This window comes from Chiloscyllium plagiosum, unplaced genomic scaffold (genome assembly GCF_037043375.1).
Source record: "Chiloscyllium plagiosum isolate Xiang-an unplaced genomic scaffold, Cpla_swu_hap1 HiC_scaffold_3, whole genome shotgun sequence".
NCBI lineage: Eukaryota > Metazoa > Chordata > Chondrichthyes > Orectolobiformes > Hemiscylliidae > Chiloscyllium > Chiloscyllium plagiosum.
Window position 1 is genome coordinate 8,207,661 of NW_028270141.1, and position 19,355 is coordinate 8,227,015.

Here is a 19,355-nt window from a genome sequence, read left to right on the forward strand (position 1 = left end):
CCAAACCCTTCCTATTCATATACCCATCCAGATGCTGTAATTGTACCAGCCTCCACCACTTCCTCTGGCAGTTCATTCCATACACACACCACCCTCTATGTGAAAAAGTTGCCCCTGAGATCACTTTTATATCTTTCCCTTCTCACCCTAAACCTGTGCTCTACAGTTTTGGACTCCCCCACCCCAGGGAAAAGAACTTGTCTATTCACCCTATCCATGGCCCTCATGATTTTATAAACCTCTATTACCCTTCAGCTTCCGACGCTCTAGGGAAAACAGCCTCAGCCTATTCAGCCTCTCCCGAAAGCTCAAACCTTCCATTGTCCATTATTGGCTGCTTGCTGGATCCCCTGATGCCCTTTCCACGGTGGCCAGGCTGTGTAGTTGGAACCAACTCCAGTATTGACGTCACCATGTCAGTACAGTCAGCAGTGCTGGGGAATTTGCTGATTGTGCCATCAGGCTCCTCACTGAATTGATCCTTGCTATCTCAGTGAGAGCTTAATGCCTGAGGCATGGGGGCACCTGAGGTTAACCAGACCATGTCCTGTTGACAAACAAAGAGTGAGGAGTCTCTCTGAATGTCCTGTGTTATGGGTGGGAGAGGCAGGATTCCATTATGATGGATAAATGATTTTTACTGCAAAACCCACTCCACATGTGAAAGTTGCCTCTTGGTGTTTCTCCTGCCTGCAGAATGGGTGGTGTTTCTGTTTTTAAGGGACCAATGTTGAACGAGGCCAGTTTTCTGCAGCACAGCACATTGCCCATATTGAAGTTTGTAAATTCTTTGTCAATCACACTTGTCTTTGGTACCACCATTTACCTGCAGCAAGTTGTTTTAAGGCAAGGGTGCCTGGCCCTTAAATTCCAGCCTGTACTGCAAAAGACTGTCTTGTCAAGGGCTCAGCTTAAGACCCACCAGTCAAGTAATGACCCTGTAAACTCCAAGCACCACTGAAACAAGCAGGGCAGGCCATGGCATGGCATGACAGAAACTGACTAGCGACTAGCTGGCACAGCAATCCAATGTAATGGAGCGATCTCTCCCACTGTTGGTAGTGACACTTGGCACTGTTGTTTTGCACCAACTGAGTTGAAAAGTGTGTTGCCAGAAAAGCACAGCCAGTCAGGTCACATCCAAGAAGCAGGAGAGCCGCCGTTTTGAGCATGAGGAATTCCTAATGAAGGGCCTATGCCCGAAACATCGACTGTCCTGCTCCTCAGATGCTGCCTGACCGACTGTGCTTTACCAGCACCACACTCTCGACTCTAATCTCCAGCATCTGCAGTCCTCACTTTCTCCTGCATCAATTGAATGACAGGTTATAATGAATAACTGCTGCTTCTGATGTTGTGCCAACATCAGCATGCCAACTCAAGCATTCTCTCCAGGATATGGGCATTGGAAGATAGTATGGCAAGCCTGCAATGCCCAAGAATCACCTCCCCCCCCCCCCCCCCCCCACCCAGCATTGTTAGTATTGTCTAATGAGAATGATAAAACCAGCGCTGAGCAGTCCCAGCTCTGTGCTGGATTTGTTGGAGTCCTACTTGAAAATGAAAAATTGACATTTTGGACAAAAGCCCTTCATCATTCCTAATGAAGGGCTTCTGCCCCAGATGTTGATTTTCCTGCTCCTTGAATGCTGCCTGAGTAGCTGTGCTTTTCCACCACCACACTCAACTCTAAAGTTCCGCATCTGCACTCCTCACTTTTGCCTTCTTCCTGAAAATGACTATTTCTCTCCAATTGGAATCTGCTCCTGATTTCCAAATATTTGTCATCTATAAATGGAAATGTTTTAAACTGCTGTGGAACAGTATGAACTTCAAATTCCAAGAAATAGAGCATGATAAACACGGATTTAAATTACAGTTTAATATTTAGAACACATTTTAAATCTTGGCTATACACAGAAAGCTCAGAAAATAAATAAACTAAATGTATGGCTTGGTTCAAGTTTTATCAAATGCACTTAGCATGTAGGAAGTTTACTTTGGAATAATTTTCAGATCAGCCAACAGTAATTTATCTGGTTCAGTTTGTTACTGTGAATATGGACGGTGAATTGATAATAGGAGACAGTAAGGGATAATAAAAATAAACAGAATCTACTGAAACATTCCTGGTGGCTAATATTGCGGGTTATCTGTGAAGAAAAGAGAAACGTGAACATTTTGGATGTAGTAAGTTCATTAAAGTCCATCCAAACTACTCTCGATCAGTATCAATTGGTACTGAGTGCATCCTGGGATAATACAGCATAGCAAGAGGCAATTCAGCCCAAAACTGCACTGGCTCCTTTAAATAGCACTCCTAACCATCCACCCTGTATCCACATTGCTTACTACACTTGCAAGTTTTGTGTTATATTTTAATTTGAGATTTCTGTCTTGTACTGCACAGAAAGAGGCAATTCAGCCTAGATCTGCACTCGCTCCTTCCTGTTTGTAATAGATACTCCCCTCTCTTTTACTGTGAGGTCATTAGCATTTAATTATTTTGTCAGGTTTAATAGGTCAAAAAGAACTTCATTCTCTTTCACTCAAGAAAACCTTAGAATTGGCTCTCCTTCCTTTTTTATCTGATTCACTAAGTTTAATTGAAGTGTGGATAGCTTGGAACTAAAAAAATAAGAACTATATGTTTGGACTGACAGAGGGGAGCTGTGACCTCTCATAGCCACTGTCATGAGCAGGCAATGTGGATGCAATGTGTTCAGCTAGTATCCTTATTGCCCCATATAGAAGGCATGATGGAGGTTCCTCTCTGTCCTTCATCAGCCCCACTGTGCCTCATAGGCAGAGACCTGAAATAGCTCCATGAAGGCCAGTAACCTGTCATCAAGTCACCCTTTATTGGCACGTACATGACACTGACTCATCAAGCACAGAACCAGATCCGAGAGTGAACAGAATCCCTGATACTCCTGTTTATATCTGACAGCCATGGGTCCCTGACTGGGGCTATTAACCTGGTTCAATCAGGGAACTCACATCCTATGAAATCCACCTGGCTGACCTCATTCCAATCACTATGAGATCAGTAGTCAGAATTGGTCAAACCACATCCCAATTTGTTTCAGCTCTTCCAGGAGAGAATTGTAGAAACCTGGAAGAAAAAAAACATTGTTGTAAAAGTATATTAAAAATATAATGAACTAGGCCTGATCAATATATTTGGATGTGGAAAAGTCAGTATTCAGCATTATAATGCAGAAAAGTTAATTTGTCATGGCATCATAATTAAATCCAAATAATATTCCAGGAAGACAGTGGAGCAATGAAACCAGCCTTAAAATCTGGTAAACTTCAGTTGAAGCATCGGAAGGTCATCTGCCTGATTAGAGCTGAAAATGTGTTGCTGGAAAAGCGCAGCAGGTCAGGCAGCATCCAGGGAACAGGAGAATCGACGTTTCGGGCATAAGCCCTTCTTCAGGAATGCTGCCGAAACGTCGATTCTCCTGTTTCCTGGATGCTACCTGACCTGCTGCGCTTTTCCAGCAACACATTTTCAGCTCTGATCTCCAGCATCTGCAGACCTCACTTTCTTCCCATCTGCCTGATTAACTGAGTCACTTAAACATCTTAGAGACAAACCAACAGTGGCTTTCAATGAGATGACACATCACATTTGATGGAATCAAATCACTTTTCCATTTACATAAGGACAGTTTATCATTATGTCAGATGTTTTCATGCCTCTGGGAATACAGATATTAGAGGATTTTAATTAATTTTTCCAATATCTCTAAATTCTTGATAGAGTGCCTTAACTCGCCTGTTTCCTGTCTGTTAGAGAGATTAGTATTACAGATTAATTCAATGGTGAGATTTCTGTATATGTTCAGTTCAATAAACCCTAAGTATCAACAGTCACTAAGGCTGTTCAGTCACTGTAACTTGGCCAGTAATGTATCAAACAATAAGATTATATAAACAAAGATGATTTTCATAAGGATGTTGCAAAACCAATTTAAACAGAACAGACTCCTTTGGGCAATTAGATTGCCAGGAGAAAGTGAGGACTGCAGATACTGGAGATCAGAGCTGAAAATGTGTTGCTGGAAAAGCTCATGCCTGAAACGTCGATTCTCCTGCTCCTTGGATGCTGCCTGACCTGCTGCGCTTTTCCAGCAATTAGATTGCCAGGAAAGTAAATCAAGACTAAAATCAGGCAGCCCAAAAACTGGGTTCTCAAACAAGCTAAAAGGCTGTAGAGCTAAAAGGAGTAACCTCAGCAAAGTCACAAAATGCTTGTGATGAAAAGTTATAAATTACAATTATTTCCCTCAAGGACTGAATTTATGGTTTATGTTTCCATTAGCACTCATTTATATAATCTCAAAGTTAAAATCCTCCATGTGTGCTAGCAATCTGACAACGGCGCAGAAGAAAATTGTTTCTGAGCTTGAGAAAATATTAAAGGATGGTACACGGTGCAGTTTTAATAATACTGCTAAAAACCAGTTAATCCCAAAAACTGAGTACTTTCAGTAAAAACATCTGTCAATGACCAATCTAATTTTAAATAGCTGAAGATGATTTTAAAAAAATACAGAACTAAGCGATAGTTTGCTGTACAGAAGTATTTTTTTTTTAGATACTTACAAGCATTTTCCAGGTGTCAATTAGAGGTTGGTATTGTTGCACCAAGATCAGTCTAATTTCAGGTGCTTTCTTAAAGCCCAATAAGTGGACATTGTTAGCAGAAACTCAACGCTCTATTATGAGAAAATGGAAGATAGCAAAATATTGACATCTTCTTTTCACAAAATTTGATGGTAAATTACTGAGATTTTTAATTGTTTCTCATTGAAGACACACTGCTAATTAACAAAAGCTTGAATATCAGTTTTACCTAACAGGTTGGAATGAAGACATTAATCATTTCCTAATGTCAGGTTGATCCCATATTAAATCTAAGGGCAAATGTCACACAAGGTACACACAATGGAGAAATGAGATAGTATTTAGTGCACTGAAGCAGAGATGACCTTTGTACAGATGCTGGTCTCATCAGCTGAGCCAGACAGACATGATTTGGTAAAAACAGTGACTGCAGATGCTGGAAACCAGAGTCTAGATTAGAGTGGTGCTGGAAAAGCACAGCAGTTCAGGCAGCCCTGCTGCCTCACAGCACCAGAAACCTGGTTTGATTCCAACTTTGGGCGACTGTCTGTGTGGAGTTTGTATATTCTCTGCGTGGGGGTTTCCTGCGGGTGCTCCAGTTTCCTCCCACAGTCCAAAGATGTGCAGATTATACAGGTTGTCTGTGCTAAATTGTCCATAGTATCCAGGGATGTGCAGGCTAGGTGGGATTAGCCATGGGAAATGCAGAGTTACAGGGATAGGGTGCAAACCTGATGAAGGCCAGTGGGACGAGTTGAGTTTGGGATTATGTTTGGCAAGGGCTGGCTGGACCAAAGGGTCTATTTTCACACTGTATAAGTCTATGACCGAATCTTGCAGTACTGTACAGATTCTACGATTAATAATGTCACCAAGCTCTTTGGTATCCTTCTTGGGGAATAGTGAATCAAGAGAACAGAAGCACGCGTCATTACCAGACATCACGTCTGACACTGAGAGCCAGGAACATGCACTCACACTGTGCTGCCCCATTGTTATCACAGAGGATATGGCAAAGAAAGCAAAGGTCTATTCCTGTTTCATATACAGAGAGCTGGAAGGGCTGGACAATGCATTGGTGGAAAAGAGGGCAGTCATTTTCCTAAAGAACTACCACAAGAGACCATGCTACCAAACTCAACCAGCCTAGACCCTGATAGCAACTGGGTCAGTGCAGTGTCCTGGGTTAAGGGAATATCCAGCAGTACAGGAAGAATAATCTTATGTACACTACAAGGGTATGTGTTGCCATCTAGTCTCTGCTACCTCCCACGCTCAGTGCCATTACTCACTCTAACTCTACCACTGCACACTCATGTCATGAAGAATCATGAATTCGAAATCTAAACATCGCACACAGTACAGCCTTGGATGTCCTTTGCAAGGAGAATGTGAGAAGTGCAGATGCTGGAGATCAGAGCTGAAAATGTGTTGCTGGAAAAGCGCAGCAGGTGACACTTTCCTCATTCCTGAAGAAGGGCTCATGCCCGAAACGTCGATTGTCCTGCTCCTTGGATGCTGCCTGACCTGCTGCACTTTTCCAGCAACACATTTTCAGCTCTGTCCTTCGCCAGCACCTACACTGTCTTTCAGAGAATTAAAGAAAATGACAATGAGACGTCAATGCAGGGCTATCTAATTCTCATCCAGCTCTTTGATGGAACCACACCTGCTGCTTCTCCCATTGGTAGCAGAGTAGCAGCTGCTGCAGTCTACGGGTCTTGTGACAATTTGCTCTTTCCTTTGACATTGTCTTCAGATTTGGAGCAATGGCACAGGACACCAACCATACTATCCATGTCCATGTGGACAGTTAAATTGTGGGGCAAGATCCGAAAGAGAACACCATTTTACTGCATGATGTCAGAGCCCTCAAGTCTATTGTAATGATACCTCATGCCATGCTCTAACGCAATATCGTGGAAGCTTCACAAAGAAGTCAATGTCATAATCTTCAGAATGAATTTTGAAGAGCTCAACCTTATCCAAATGTTTACTGCAGAACCAAAGTTTTCTCACAATATTGGGGGAGTAAAATTCTGCAAGTAAGCCAAATGATGTGGAGTTGAAGCTATGGGGGTAATGCTACGAAACTAATACTCCAGGGTCATTATCTGGAGATATGGTTCAAATTCCACCATGACATTGATGAAATTTGAATTCAACTAAAAGGCCAATACTTTAGTCCAGGTTAACGGTAATCATGTAACCAGAGCTGATTGTGATAAAGACCCATCTGGTTCACAAAGGCCCTTTAGGGATTGAAGGGAAAAAGTGAGGTCTGCAGATGCTGGAGATCAGAGCTGAAAATGTGTTGCTGGAACAGCGCAGCAGGTCAGGCAGCATCCAGGGATACAGGAGAATTGACGCTTATGCCCGAAACGTCAATTCTCCTGTTGTCTTGGATGCTGCCTGACCTGCTGCGCTGTTCCAGCAACACATTTTCAGCTTTAGGGATTGAAAACTATCTAATCAATCTATGGCCTACCTGGGACTCCGGGCCCACAGCAATCTAGTTGACTCTTAACTACCTGTGGGGCAATTAGGGATGGGCAACAAATGCTGGCCTAACCAGAAATTAGATTAGATTAGATTAGATTAGATTACTTACAGTGTGGAAACAGGCCCTTCGGCCCAACCAGTCCACACCGCCCCGCCGAAACGCAACCCACCCATACTCCTACATCTACCCCTTACCTAACACTACGGGCAATTTAGCATGGCCAATTCACCTGACCTGCACATCTTGGACTGTGGGAGGAAACCGGAGCACCCGGAGGAAACCCACGCAGACACGGGGAGAACGTGCAAACTCCACACAGTCAGCCGCCTGAGGCGGGAATTGAACCCGGGTCTCTGGCGCTGTGAGGCAGCAGTGTTAACCACTGTGCCACCGTGCCACCCACTAATGCCTAAATCCCAAGAACAAATTTTTAAAAACTTCCTTCCAACAAGAAACAGCACCTTTGTATAGCTTAAGTAAATAAGGCAGATTCAGCTATTAAGGAGATGCAACTTCTTGGAGATAAGGTCACCATTCTTTGGGGAGACACTGAAGTCGCCATTTCAAGGTGAAAATGTAATTAATGTTGAAATTGTGATTTTTCTTCCCCCCCCCCATTGTTGCCATATTTTTCCCCAACCGTTTTGGGGAATGCCCAAGCCACACCAGGGAGAGGAAAATTCCTCCCATTTGTTTGTCAAACGTTCACCTTATTTTTCAATCTTGCTCTCCTTTGAGGCCAGCATAATATCGTGCATCGTCTCTAGTAGTTGTGGGGTCTTGTCAGGTATATTGGTGTCTCAGGCCAATTTGCAACCAGCAGACTGCACAGAGGGTCCCACAAGTTTCAGACAAATTACTGGCTTGGGATTTCTTCTTTGCCTATAGACAATTTCTTTCAAAGGAGGCCACACTAATTTTATTTGGTTTCATCAGATGCAGGAACCCTCGATGAACTACTCCCAGTCAATATCATAGAACACAGAACGTAACAGTGCAATGCAGGCCCTTCCACACAGCAAAAATAAAGGCAGATAGGTATTAACCAAAACACAAAAAAATCATTCATTAAATCATGTTTCTGGTTAGATGCACACATATTAAATAGAGTCATACAGCATGGAAACAGATCCTTCGGTCCAATCAGTTCATGCCGCACATAATCACACAGTCATAGAGATGTACAGCACAGAAACAGACCCTTCAGTCCAACCCATCCATGCTGACCAGATATCTCAACCCAATCTAGTCCCATTTGCCAGAACTTGGCCTATATCCCTCCAAACCCTTCTTAGTCATATACACATCCAGGTGCCTTTTAAATGCTGCAATTGTACCAGCCTCCACCACTTCCTCTGGCAGCTCATTCCATACACACACCACCCTCTGCGTGAAAAAGTTGCCCCTTGACATAGATCGTTCCCCTCCCACCACAAACCTATGCCCGCTAATTCTGGATGCCCCAGGGAAGAGACTTTGTCTATTTATCGTTTCCGTCCTCCTCATGATTTTATAAACCTCTATAAAGTCACCCCTCAGCCTCCGATGGTCTAGGGAAAACAGCCCCACTCTATTCAACCTCTCCCGATAGCTCAAGTTTTCCAACCATGGCAACATCTTTGTAAATCTTTTCTGAACCCTTTCAAATTTCACAACATCCTTCCGATAGGAAGGAGAACAGAATTGCATGCATATTCCAATAATAGTCTAGCCAATGTCCTGCAGAGCCGCAACATGACCTCACAACTCCTGGACTCAATACTCTGACCAATAAAGGAAAGCATACCAAACGCCTTCTTCACTATCCTATCTACCTGCGACTCCACTTTCAAGGAACTATGAATCTGTACTCCAGGGTCTCTTTATTCAGCAACACTCCCTAGGACCTTACCGTTAAATATGGCGGCACAGTGGCACAGTGGTTAGCACTGCTGCCTCACAACGCCAGAGACCCAGGTTCCATTCCTGCCTCAGGCAACTGACTGTGAGGAGTTTGCACATTCTCCCTGTGTCTGCATGGGTTTTCTCCAGGTGCTCCGGTTTCCTCCCACAGTCCAAAACTGTGCAGGTTAGGTGAATTGGCCATGCTAAATTGCCCGTAGTGTTAGGTTAAGAAGTAAATGTAGGGGAATGTGTCTGGCTGGGTTGAGCTTCGGCAGGTCGGTGTGGACTTGTTGGGCCGAAGGGCCTGTTTCGACACTGTAAGTAATGTAATGTAACGTTAAGCGTATAAGTCCCGCTAAGATTTGCTTTCCCAAAATGCAGCACTTCACATTTATCTAAATTAAACTTCATCTGCCACTTCTCAGCCCTTTGGTCCATTTGATCAAGATCCCATTGTAATCTGAGGTAACCTTCTTCGCTATCCACTAAACCTCCAATTTTGGTGTCATCTGCAAACTTACTAACTACATCTCTTATGCTCACATCCAAATCATTTATATAAATGACAAAAAGTAGTGGACCCAATACCGATCCTTGTGGCACTCCACTGGTCACAGGCCTCCAGTCTGAAAAACAACCCTCCACACCACCCTCTGTCTTCTACCTTTGAGTCAGTTCTGTATCCAAATGACTAGTTCTCCCTGTATCCGTGAGATCTAACCTTGCTAACCAGTCTCTCATGGGAACCTTGTCAAACACCTTACTGAAGTCCAAATAGATCATGTCCACTGCTCTGCCCTCATCAATCCTCTTTGTTACATCTCCAAAAAACTCAGTCAAGTTTGAGAGACACGATTTCCCACGTACAAAGCCAAGTTGACTATTCCTAATCAAAGGAGAAGGAGAATCGACGTTTTGGGCATAAGCCCTTCTCCTTTGATGCTGCCTGACCTGCTGCGCTTTTCCAGCAACACATTTTTAAGCTCTGATCCCCAGCATCTGCAGTCCTCACTTTCTATTCCTATTCCTAATCAATCCTTGCCTTTCTGAATACATGTACATCCTGTCCCTCAGGATTCCCTCCAACAACGTGCCTACCACCAACATAAGGCTCACCAGTCTATAGTTCCCTGGCAATTCACAAGTTAAACTAGTCCCATTTGCCTCTGTTTGGCCCATATCCCTCCAAACCTTTCCTATCCATGTACTTATCCAAATGTCTTTTAAATGTAATTGTTTAAGGATAAGAGGTAAACCTGTCAGGACTGAGATGAGAAATTTCTTCACCCAGAGAGTGGTGAGCCTGTGGAATGCACTACCACAGAAAGTGGTCATGGCCACAACATTGTGCTTTCAAGGAGGAAGTAGATATAGCTCTTGTGGCTAAAGGAGTCAAGGAATACAGTCGGTTCTGATAGAACATGATAGTTCCGTTCATGTGCGATCTCACGTTATAAGAAAATCCTGCAATAGCAGTGCCATTTAAATTAATGGTGCCAGAATTGCATTATTGTGAATACAGGTAATGAAAATTCATGTTCTACAAATAACCGTGTAAATTCTTCAATCGCATTAAAGCCAATTTGTGCTGAAGAAGCACGTGTTATAGCAAAACCGACTGTATTAGGGAAGGGCAATGTACAGTATTGAGCTTGATGATCAGCCGTGGTCCTATTGAATGGCAGAGCTGCCTCAAAAGGTCAAATGGCCGATTCTGCTCCGAGAATCATAGAGATGTACAGCATGGAAATAGACCCTTCGGTCCAATCCGTCCGTGCTGACCAGATATCCCAACCCAGTCTAGTCCCACCTACCAGCACCCGGCCCATATCCCTCCAAACTCTTCCTATTCATATACCCATCCAAATGCCTCTTAAATGTTGCAATTGTACCATCCTCCACCACTTCCTCTGGCAGCTCATTCCATACACGTACCACCCTCTGCATGAAAAAGTTGCCCCTTAGGTCTCTTTTATATCTTTCCCCTCTCACCCTAAACCTATGCCCTCGAGTTCTGGACTATCCGACTCCAGGGAAAAGACTTTGCCTATTTACCCTATCCATGCCCCTCATAATTTTGTAAACTACTATAAGGTCACCCCTCAGCCTTCAACGCTCTGGGAAAACAGCACCAGTCTGTTCAGCATCTCCTTATAGCTCAAATCCTCCAACCCTGGCAACATTCTTGTAAGTCTTTTCTTAACCCTTTCAAGTTTCACAACATTTTTCCAATAGGAAGGTGACCAGAATTGCATGCAATATTCCAACAGTGGCCTAACCAATGTCCTGTACAGCCACAACATGGCCTCCCAACTCCTGTACTCAATGCTCTGACCAATAAAAGAAAGCATACCAAACACCTTCTTCACTATCCTACCTACCTGCAACTCCACTTTCAAGGAGCTATGAACCTGCACTCCAAGGTCTCTTTGTTCAGCAATACTCCCTAGTACCTTACCATTAAGTGTATAAGTCCTGCTAAGATTTACTTTCCCAAAATGCAGCACCTCACATTTATCTGAATTAAACACCATCTGCCACTTCTCAGCCCCTGGCCCATTTGGTCAAGATCCTGTTGTAATCTGAGGTAACCTTCTTTGCTGTCTACTACACCTCCAGTTTTGGTGTCATCTGCAAACGTACTAACTGTACTTCTTATGCTCGCATCCAAATCATTTATGTAAATGACAAAAAGTAAAGGACCAATCCTTGTGGCGCTCTACTGGTCACAGGCCTCCAGTCTAAAAAACAACCCTTCAGCACCACCCTCTATCTTCTCCCTTTGAGCCAGTTCTGTATCCAAATGGCTAGCTCTCCTTGTATTCCATGAGATCTAACCTTGCTAATCAGTCTCCCATGGGGAACCTTGTCAAATACCTTACTGAGGTCGATGTAGATCACATCTACCACTCTGCCCTCATCAATCCTCTTCGTTACTTAATCAAAAAAACTCAATCAAGTTTGTGAGACATGATTTCCCACACACAAAGCCATGTTGACTATCCCTAATCAGTCCTTGCCTTTCCAAATACATGTGCATCCAGTCCCTCAGGATTCCCTCCAACAACTTGCCCACCACCAAGGTCAGGCTCACTGCTCTATAGTTCCCTGGCTTGTCCTTACCACCCTTCTTAAACAGCCTTCCCATTTTCCAGCCATCCCTTTACCTGCAAACATCTGCCCCCAATCAGCTTTCAAAAGTTCTTGCCTAATACCGTCAAAATTGGCCTTTCTCCAATTTAGCACTTCAACTTTTAGATCTAGTCTATCCTTTTCCATCATTATTTAAAATCTAATAGAATTATGGTCGCTGGCCCCAAAGTGCTCCCCACTGACACCTCAGTCACCTGCCCTGCCTTATTTCCCAAGAGTAGGTCAAGTTTAAGAAATCCTTCTTGCGCACACTTAAATTCCTCTCCATCTAAACTTTTAACACTATGGCAGTCCCAGTCTATGTTTGGAAAGTTAAAATCCCCTACCATAACTACCCTATTATTCTTACAGATAGCTGAGATCTCCTTACAAGTTTGTTTCTCAATTTCCCTCTGACTATTAGGGTATTAGGGAGTCCATAATACAATCCCAATAAGGTTATCATCCCTTTCTTATTTCTCATTCCACCCAAATAACTTCCCTGGATGTATTCCCGGGAATATCCTCCCTCAGCACAGCTGTAATGCTATCCCTTATCAAAAATGCCTCTCCCCCTCCTCTCTTGCCTCCCTTTCTATCCTTCCTGTAGCAGTTGTATTCTGGAACATTAAGCTGCCAGTCCTGCCCATCCCTTAGACATGTTTCCGTAATTGCTATGATATCCCAGTCCCATGTTCCTAACCATGCCCTGAGTTCATCTGCCTTCTCTGTTAGGCCCCTTGCATTGAAATAAATGCAGTTTAATTTATTAGTCCTACCTTGTCCCTGCCTGCCCTGACTGTTTGACTCGCTTCTGTTCTCAACTGTACCAGTCTCTGATTGATCTCTTTCCTCACTATCTCCCTGGGTCCCACGCCCCCACCTTACTAGTTTAAATCCTCCTGAGCAGCTCTAGCAAATTTCCCTGCCAGTATATTAGTCCCCTTCCAATTTAGGTGCAATCCGTTCTTCTTGTATAGGTCACTTCTACCCCAAAAGAGATTCCAATGATCCAAAAATGTGAATCCTTCTCCCATACACCAGCTCCTCAGCCATGCATTCATCTGCTCTATCCTCTTATCCCTGCCCTCACTAGCTCATAGCACCGGGAGTAATCCAGATATTACTACTCTTGAGGACCTACTTTTTAAATTTCTGCCGAACACTCTGTAATCTCCCTTCAGAATCTCAACCTTTTCCCTTCCTATGTCGTTGGTTCCAATGCAGACAATGACCTCCTGCTGGCCCCTCTCCCCCGTGAGAACATTCTGCACCCTCTCTGAGACATCCTTGATCCTGGCACCAGGGAAACAACCACCATTCTGATTTTTCTCTGCTGGCCACAGAAACGTCTGTCTGTACCTCGGACTACAGAATCCCCTAACACAATTGATCTCTTGGAAGCAGACCTATCCCTTGTTGCATTAGAGCCAGTCTCAATACCAGAAACTTGGCTGTTCATGCTACGTTCCCTTGAGAATCCATCACCCCCTACCGTTTCCAAAACAGCATACCTGTTTGAAATGGGTATATCCATAAAAGACTCCTGCGCTAGGCGCCTACCTCTCTCACCTTTCCTGGAGTTAACCCATCTACGTGACTGTATCTGAGACTTCCCCCTTCCTATAACTGCCATCCATCACATACTGTTGTTGTTGCAAATTCCTCATTGCTTCTAACTGTCTCTCCAACCAATCCATTCGATCTGATAAGATTGCATCCAACAGCATTTATGGTAGATATAATCCGCAGTAACTCTTAAACCCTCTTTAAACTCCCACATCTGACAAGAAGTACATGTCACTGTACTAAAGGCCATTTTTGGTCCTTCACAATCTACAGACCCAGGAAATAACACCGTCTTATTCCTCTACAAAACACTGCCCCAGGTTAAATAACTTGTTATGGCTTATCTTTTAAGTTTAATCAAGAGACATAGCTCCAAAAACATGTAATCAAGAATAACCCACTCTACTCACTACTGCAGCATTTCTGTTGGGCACACTTAAAACAACGATTAACTTATCTGATTATGTGCTGTGAACTTCGCCCAAACAGCTTCCTCCAAGATTAGTTGTGAATTTCACTGTTTTTTAATTTTCCCAGACACACTCTGATGTCCAGCGATACATGAATACAAAACAGCAAAGGCGGTAACTATGCAGGTTCTTTCTCTCTCTCCTGCACTGTCCTCACCTTTTTAAAACTGCTGTTGTTTTGACTTTTTTTTCCAAAGTTCCAAAACAATGCAACAGCATATCAAACAGTAATTGCTGCTCCTGTAATTTGAGGAAATCACCTCCAGCACCTAAAATACCTCAAAAAAGGAGCAGCTGTTACAGCCAAAAATTTTTCCCGTCCTCCATCTTGGATTACCCAGAATCCTTCCCTATGTTTATAGAAGATAGGATCGACAGATCCATTGAGATGGAGAGAAATTCCGTTTGCTGGGTCCAGATTGACCAAAACTTGAATCATACACATTGCAACCCTGTCAATGAGTCATGGAGTCATCAGCTCTGATGGCCATCTAACCTGGCACAGGCCCAGAGGCCCTAATCAACCTAATTGCTGCCCTACCTGCGTACCGGGTAGCTGATCCAATTCCCAGTCTGTCCTGGAGAAACTCTCAAATGTCAGAAATCGTCCCACTCTGTTTCTCCTGTTTACCTAGCTCCACTGCCTGCCAACCCTCAATCATGGGACCAGAAAAATTCACCCTGATTTTAGTTTTGATTTCATGCTCTACACCATTAGCTAATCTCAGCCAAGGGGGAATTTAACGTAACATCTCAAAATTGAGACTTCGAGAGGAAGTGATTTGTTTTCGTTTTGGTGGAGGTCAAAAGGAGACATCGGAAGATTTTTAACTCCACGAAACAAAAGGATCTTAGCACATGGAATGTTTTACCACATGTAGTTATGGAGGCAGAGATTCTAATAATAGCTGGATTAACCAACTGACTGAAGAACAGAGAACAGAGTAACACTACAGGGCAGTTACCCAAGAGAGGCAGAGGTGGTAGAAAATAAAAAAAAGGATCAGTATTGAGACCACTGTGATATAACATTAATATGAATGATCTAGACTGGAATTACAAAGACAATTTGCAAATTTGTGAATAACATCAAATAAGGGAGAGTAGTCAATATTGAGAGGGATTGCAAGCAATTACAAATCTGCACCAGCAAAGAGTGGTAATAAACTTGTAGAATGGAAATCTAATTGATCCCTGGCAAATATCTTTAAAGCATTATATTTTAGTGAGAAAAAAATACATCTTGTTACTTAGAAAATAAGAACCTAACCAGATTCCAAGAACAAACAGAACTGAGGATACAAACACACAAATCACTAACAATAGTAACGCAGGCAAACAAGACCATTAAAACCATGCACTGAAGTTCACTTTTCAGAAGAATAAAATTGAGAAATGGAGAACATTTGAACATGGGTCATTTGGCCCTTCGAGCCTGATCCACCATTCAATAAGATCATGACTGATCTGATTTCAATCTGATCACTACACTTCTACATACCCCTGATTATCTTTCAGCTCCTTGGTCATCAAGAATCTGTCTACCTCTATCGTAAAAATATTTAAAAGATTCTACATTCACTGCATTCACCTATCCCAACAGTCACTGCATCAGAGGTCAGAACAGTTTTCCTTCCTGTGAATCCAAGGAAAGCGATGGGACCAGATGGAGTACCAGGCCGTGCACTCAGAGCATGCGCAGATCAACTGGCAGAGATCTTCTTGGACATCTTCAACCTCTCCCTGCAGCACTCCACTGTCCCTGCCTGTTTCAACAGGGCCAACATCTTCCCTGTGCCTAAGAAGGCTCATGCAGCATGTCTCAATGAATACCGTCCAATGAATAACTTCAGTGGTCATAAAATGCTTTGAAAGGCTGGTCATAGCATTTATCAACTCCAGCCTCCCCACTACTCTTCACCCACTCTAATTTGCCTATCGGACCACAGATCCACGTCAGATGCCACATCAATTGGCCTTCACTCCTCCCTAGAACATCTTGACACCAAGAACAGTTACGTAAGAATCCTACTCATTGACTACAGTTCAGCCTTCAGCACTATTATCCCCTTGAGACTGATTACTAAACTTAGTGATCTCCGACTAAGCCCCATTCTCTCCAACCGGATCTTCTGTTTCCTGACCCACAGTGCACAATCAGTAAAGATTGGGGACAAAATTTCATCGTCACTAACACTCATAATCAGCTCCCTACTGTACTCACTGTATATCCATAACTGCATTGGCAAATACCAGACTAATGCCATTTACAAGTTCGCTGATGACGCTACCACAGTCGGTCGAATCTCAGATGGCAATGAAACAGACTACAGATGGAAGGTGGAAGACTTGGAAAAATGGTGCACCAAGAACAACCTAGCTCTCAAGCCGGCAAAATCAAGGAATTCATTACTGACTTTCGGCGGGATGTCACTCATGCCTCCCTCTCCCGACACATTTTCAGCACAGCGGTGAAATGAGTGGAGAATGTCAAGCTCCTGGGTATGGTCATCAACAACAAGCTTTCTTGGACTCTTCATATGGGCGCGCTGGTTAAAAACATCTCTTCTTCCTCAGGGAGCTAAGGAAATTTGGCATGATGGCGAATACCCTTGCCAACTTTTACAGATGTGCCCGAGAGCATTCTGTCTGGATGTATCACTGCCTGGTACAGCAACTCTACCATTCAAGATCGGAGACGGTTACAGAGAGTGGTGAACTCGGCCCAGACAATCACAAAGGTCAATCTCCCTCCTCTAGAATCCATCCACCAGGCCCGCTGTCAAGGAAAGGCTGCCAGTATTCTCAAAGATCCATCCCACCCTAGCAATGTTTTTCTATAACTTCTACCAGAGAGAGAGTACAGAAGCCTGAACACACACACTAGCCGGTTTCATAACAGTTTCTACCCGACTGTCGTTAGAATACTGAATGGACTCTCAAACTCTATTCCTGTACCTGTGTTTTGTTTTTGCCACTGTTTACCTATTATTTACTATCTATGCTACTTAACTCTGTGATCTGCCTGTATTGCTCGCAAGACAAAGCTTTTCACTGTGCCTCGGTACACGTGACAATAAATTCAATTCACTGCCTTTTGAGGAAGGGAATTTCAAAGACTCTCAATCCTTTATAAAAAAAAATTCCTCATTTCTATTTTCAATGGATTTTTTTTATTTTTAAATTGTGACCCTTTTGTTCTCGATTGCCCCATGAGAGAAAATTATGAAGTAAATCTACATAAATCCTTGGTTTGACCACACATGGTATACTGTCTGCATGATTCTAAAAATATTACTGCAATGCTAGAGACATAAAAAATTGATAAAAACAAATAGGCGAAGTCCCTTTTCTCCTGAGCAAAAAGAGGGAGTAACTTTGAGGTCTTTCAAATTTTGGAAGGTCTTAATAGAGAAGACATAATGATAATGTTTCCATTTGTGGAAAATTAAAGTTGTATACTATCATGATGAAATTAAATGGATAGGCTGTTACTAATGCCTAAAAGTGAATCGGGGCGACCTTGCAGTAGGATATTGAGTGTTTCTGCTTCTCCAAACCAGAATGTGATGCGCAAAGAAATTACGTTCACAATACAGTTAAACAGGCTGAATATTAAGCAGCAAATTCTTGCAAGATGTCAATGGGAGCAGGTCAAGGCTGGAGAAATCCTGATCAGCCATCTGATGGAAAGAACATTGGAAACTCTATTATCACTTTTCATAGCTGTTAGCGTGAATGCTGCCAGTGTTTCAACATTGTTTATGCTTGTGTGTTACAGACCACTCAATGTGTTAAAATATATGGAGATGGTGATGGCACAGCGCTGTTATTGCTAGACCAATTAATCCAGTCACCTAGGTAATGTTCTGGAGACCTAGGTTCAAATTTTACCACAGCAGATGCTGGAACACTAATTTATTTTTTTTTTTAAATCTGGAATTAAGAGTCTAATGATTTTCATGAATCCATTGTCAAGTGTTGGGAAATACCCATTTGTTTCACTGATGTCCTTTAGGGAAGGAAACTGCCTTCCTTACCTGGTCTGGCCTACATGTGACTCCAGACCCGCAACAATTTGGATAACCCTCACTTTCCCTCTGGGCAATTAGGGATTGGCAATAAATGCTGTTTATCCAGAGACATCCACACTCTGTGAATGAACAAAAAAGAAAGAAAGAATGCAGAGACATTGAATTAATTTGATTAGGAATGATTTGTAGATGCATGGAGTAACAAGTGAGTTTCCATTTAGCTGCTTGCAATAATAAAGGTTTATTATTTTGACAAGCTTGCTTTTACCAAGTCTAGCTGTTATGGATCACTTAATTTCACTTTCATACCTCAGGAAGTGTCAAAACCTGTTGCGAATTTATTGTATGCAAGCTCAACATGAAGCACAATTCAGATGGAGAAAGAAAATCTGCAGATGGGAATGAAACACGATGCAGGGATCACACTGCATTGCATTAGTGATGGAATGCGGAATCTCTATCAGGACCAGGGTTTCCATACCTATACTACCTTGCCAAAATGTTGAACAGAAGACCATTACAACTGGAGTTGTTTGAACGGATGCCAATGCTGCTATAAGGAGCTACATTGTAAATATAGCTTAGAGATACACAAGGGGAGAAAACCCTACTTCTTTGGCTAGTCAGCAGGAATTATCCTCTGAGTGATTATTAGGGATAGACAACAAACACTGGTCTAGCCAGCAACACCCACATCACACAAATAAGATTTTTAAAAAAACTTGCACTGATGAGTTCTAGATTTAAAGCTGGTATCAATATTCCCACTCGTGTTATGTCTTTCTAATGCACCAGTTTTATTACAGAACACTAGCTTAACGTGAAATTAATGCAGCATATGAAAAAAACATGATCCAGTAGGATGAACAATACGAATGTGTGGAAACTGGAAATATTTACATGTCAATGCCCACCATGATTGGACAAAATGTATTTCTTTTGCAACCATCGGTATTTATTTTGCAATTTACTGAGACTGTAACAGTCAGAAGACAGTGAAGGTGACAATTTTTGCAACATGGACAGTACAATTTAACTTCAGTTTAAATTACAAGCCTGAACATATATTGTCTTTTGAGAGAGAAGAGGAGGAATCTGCAGAAAGTGAACAGCAAAGGTCTCTGGAGA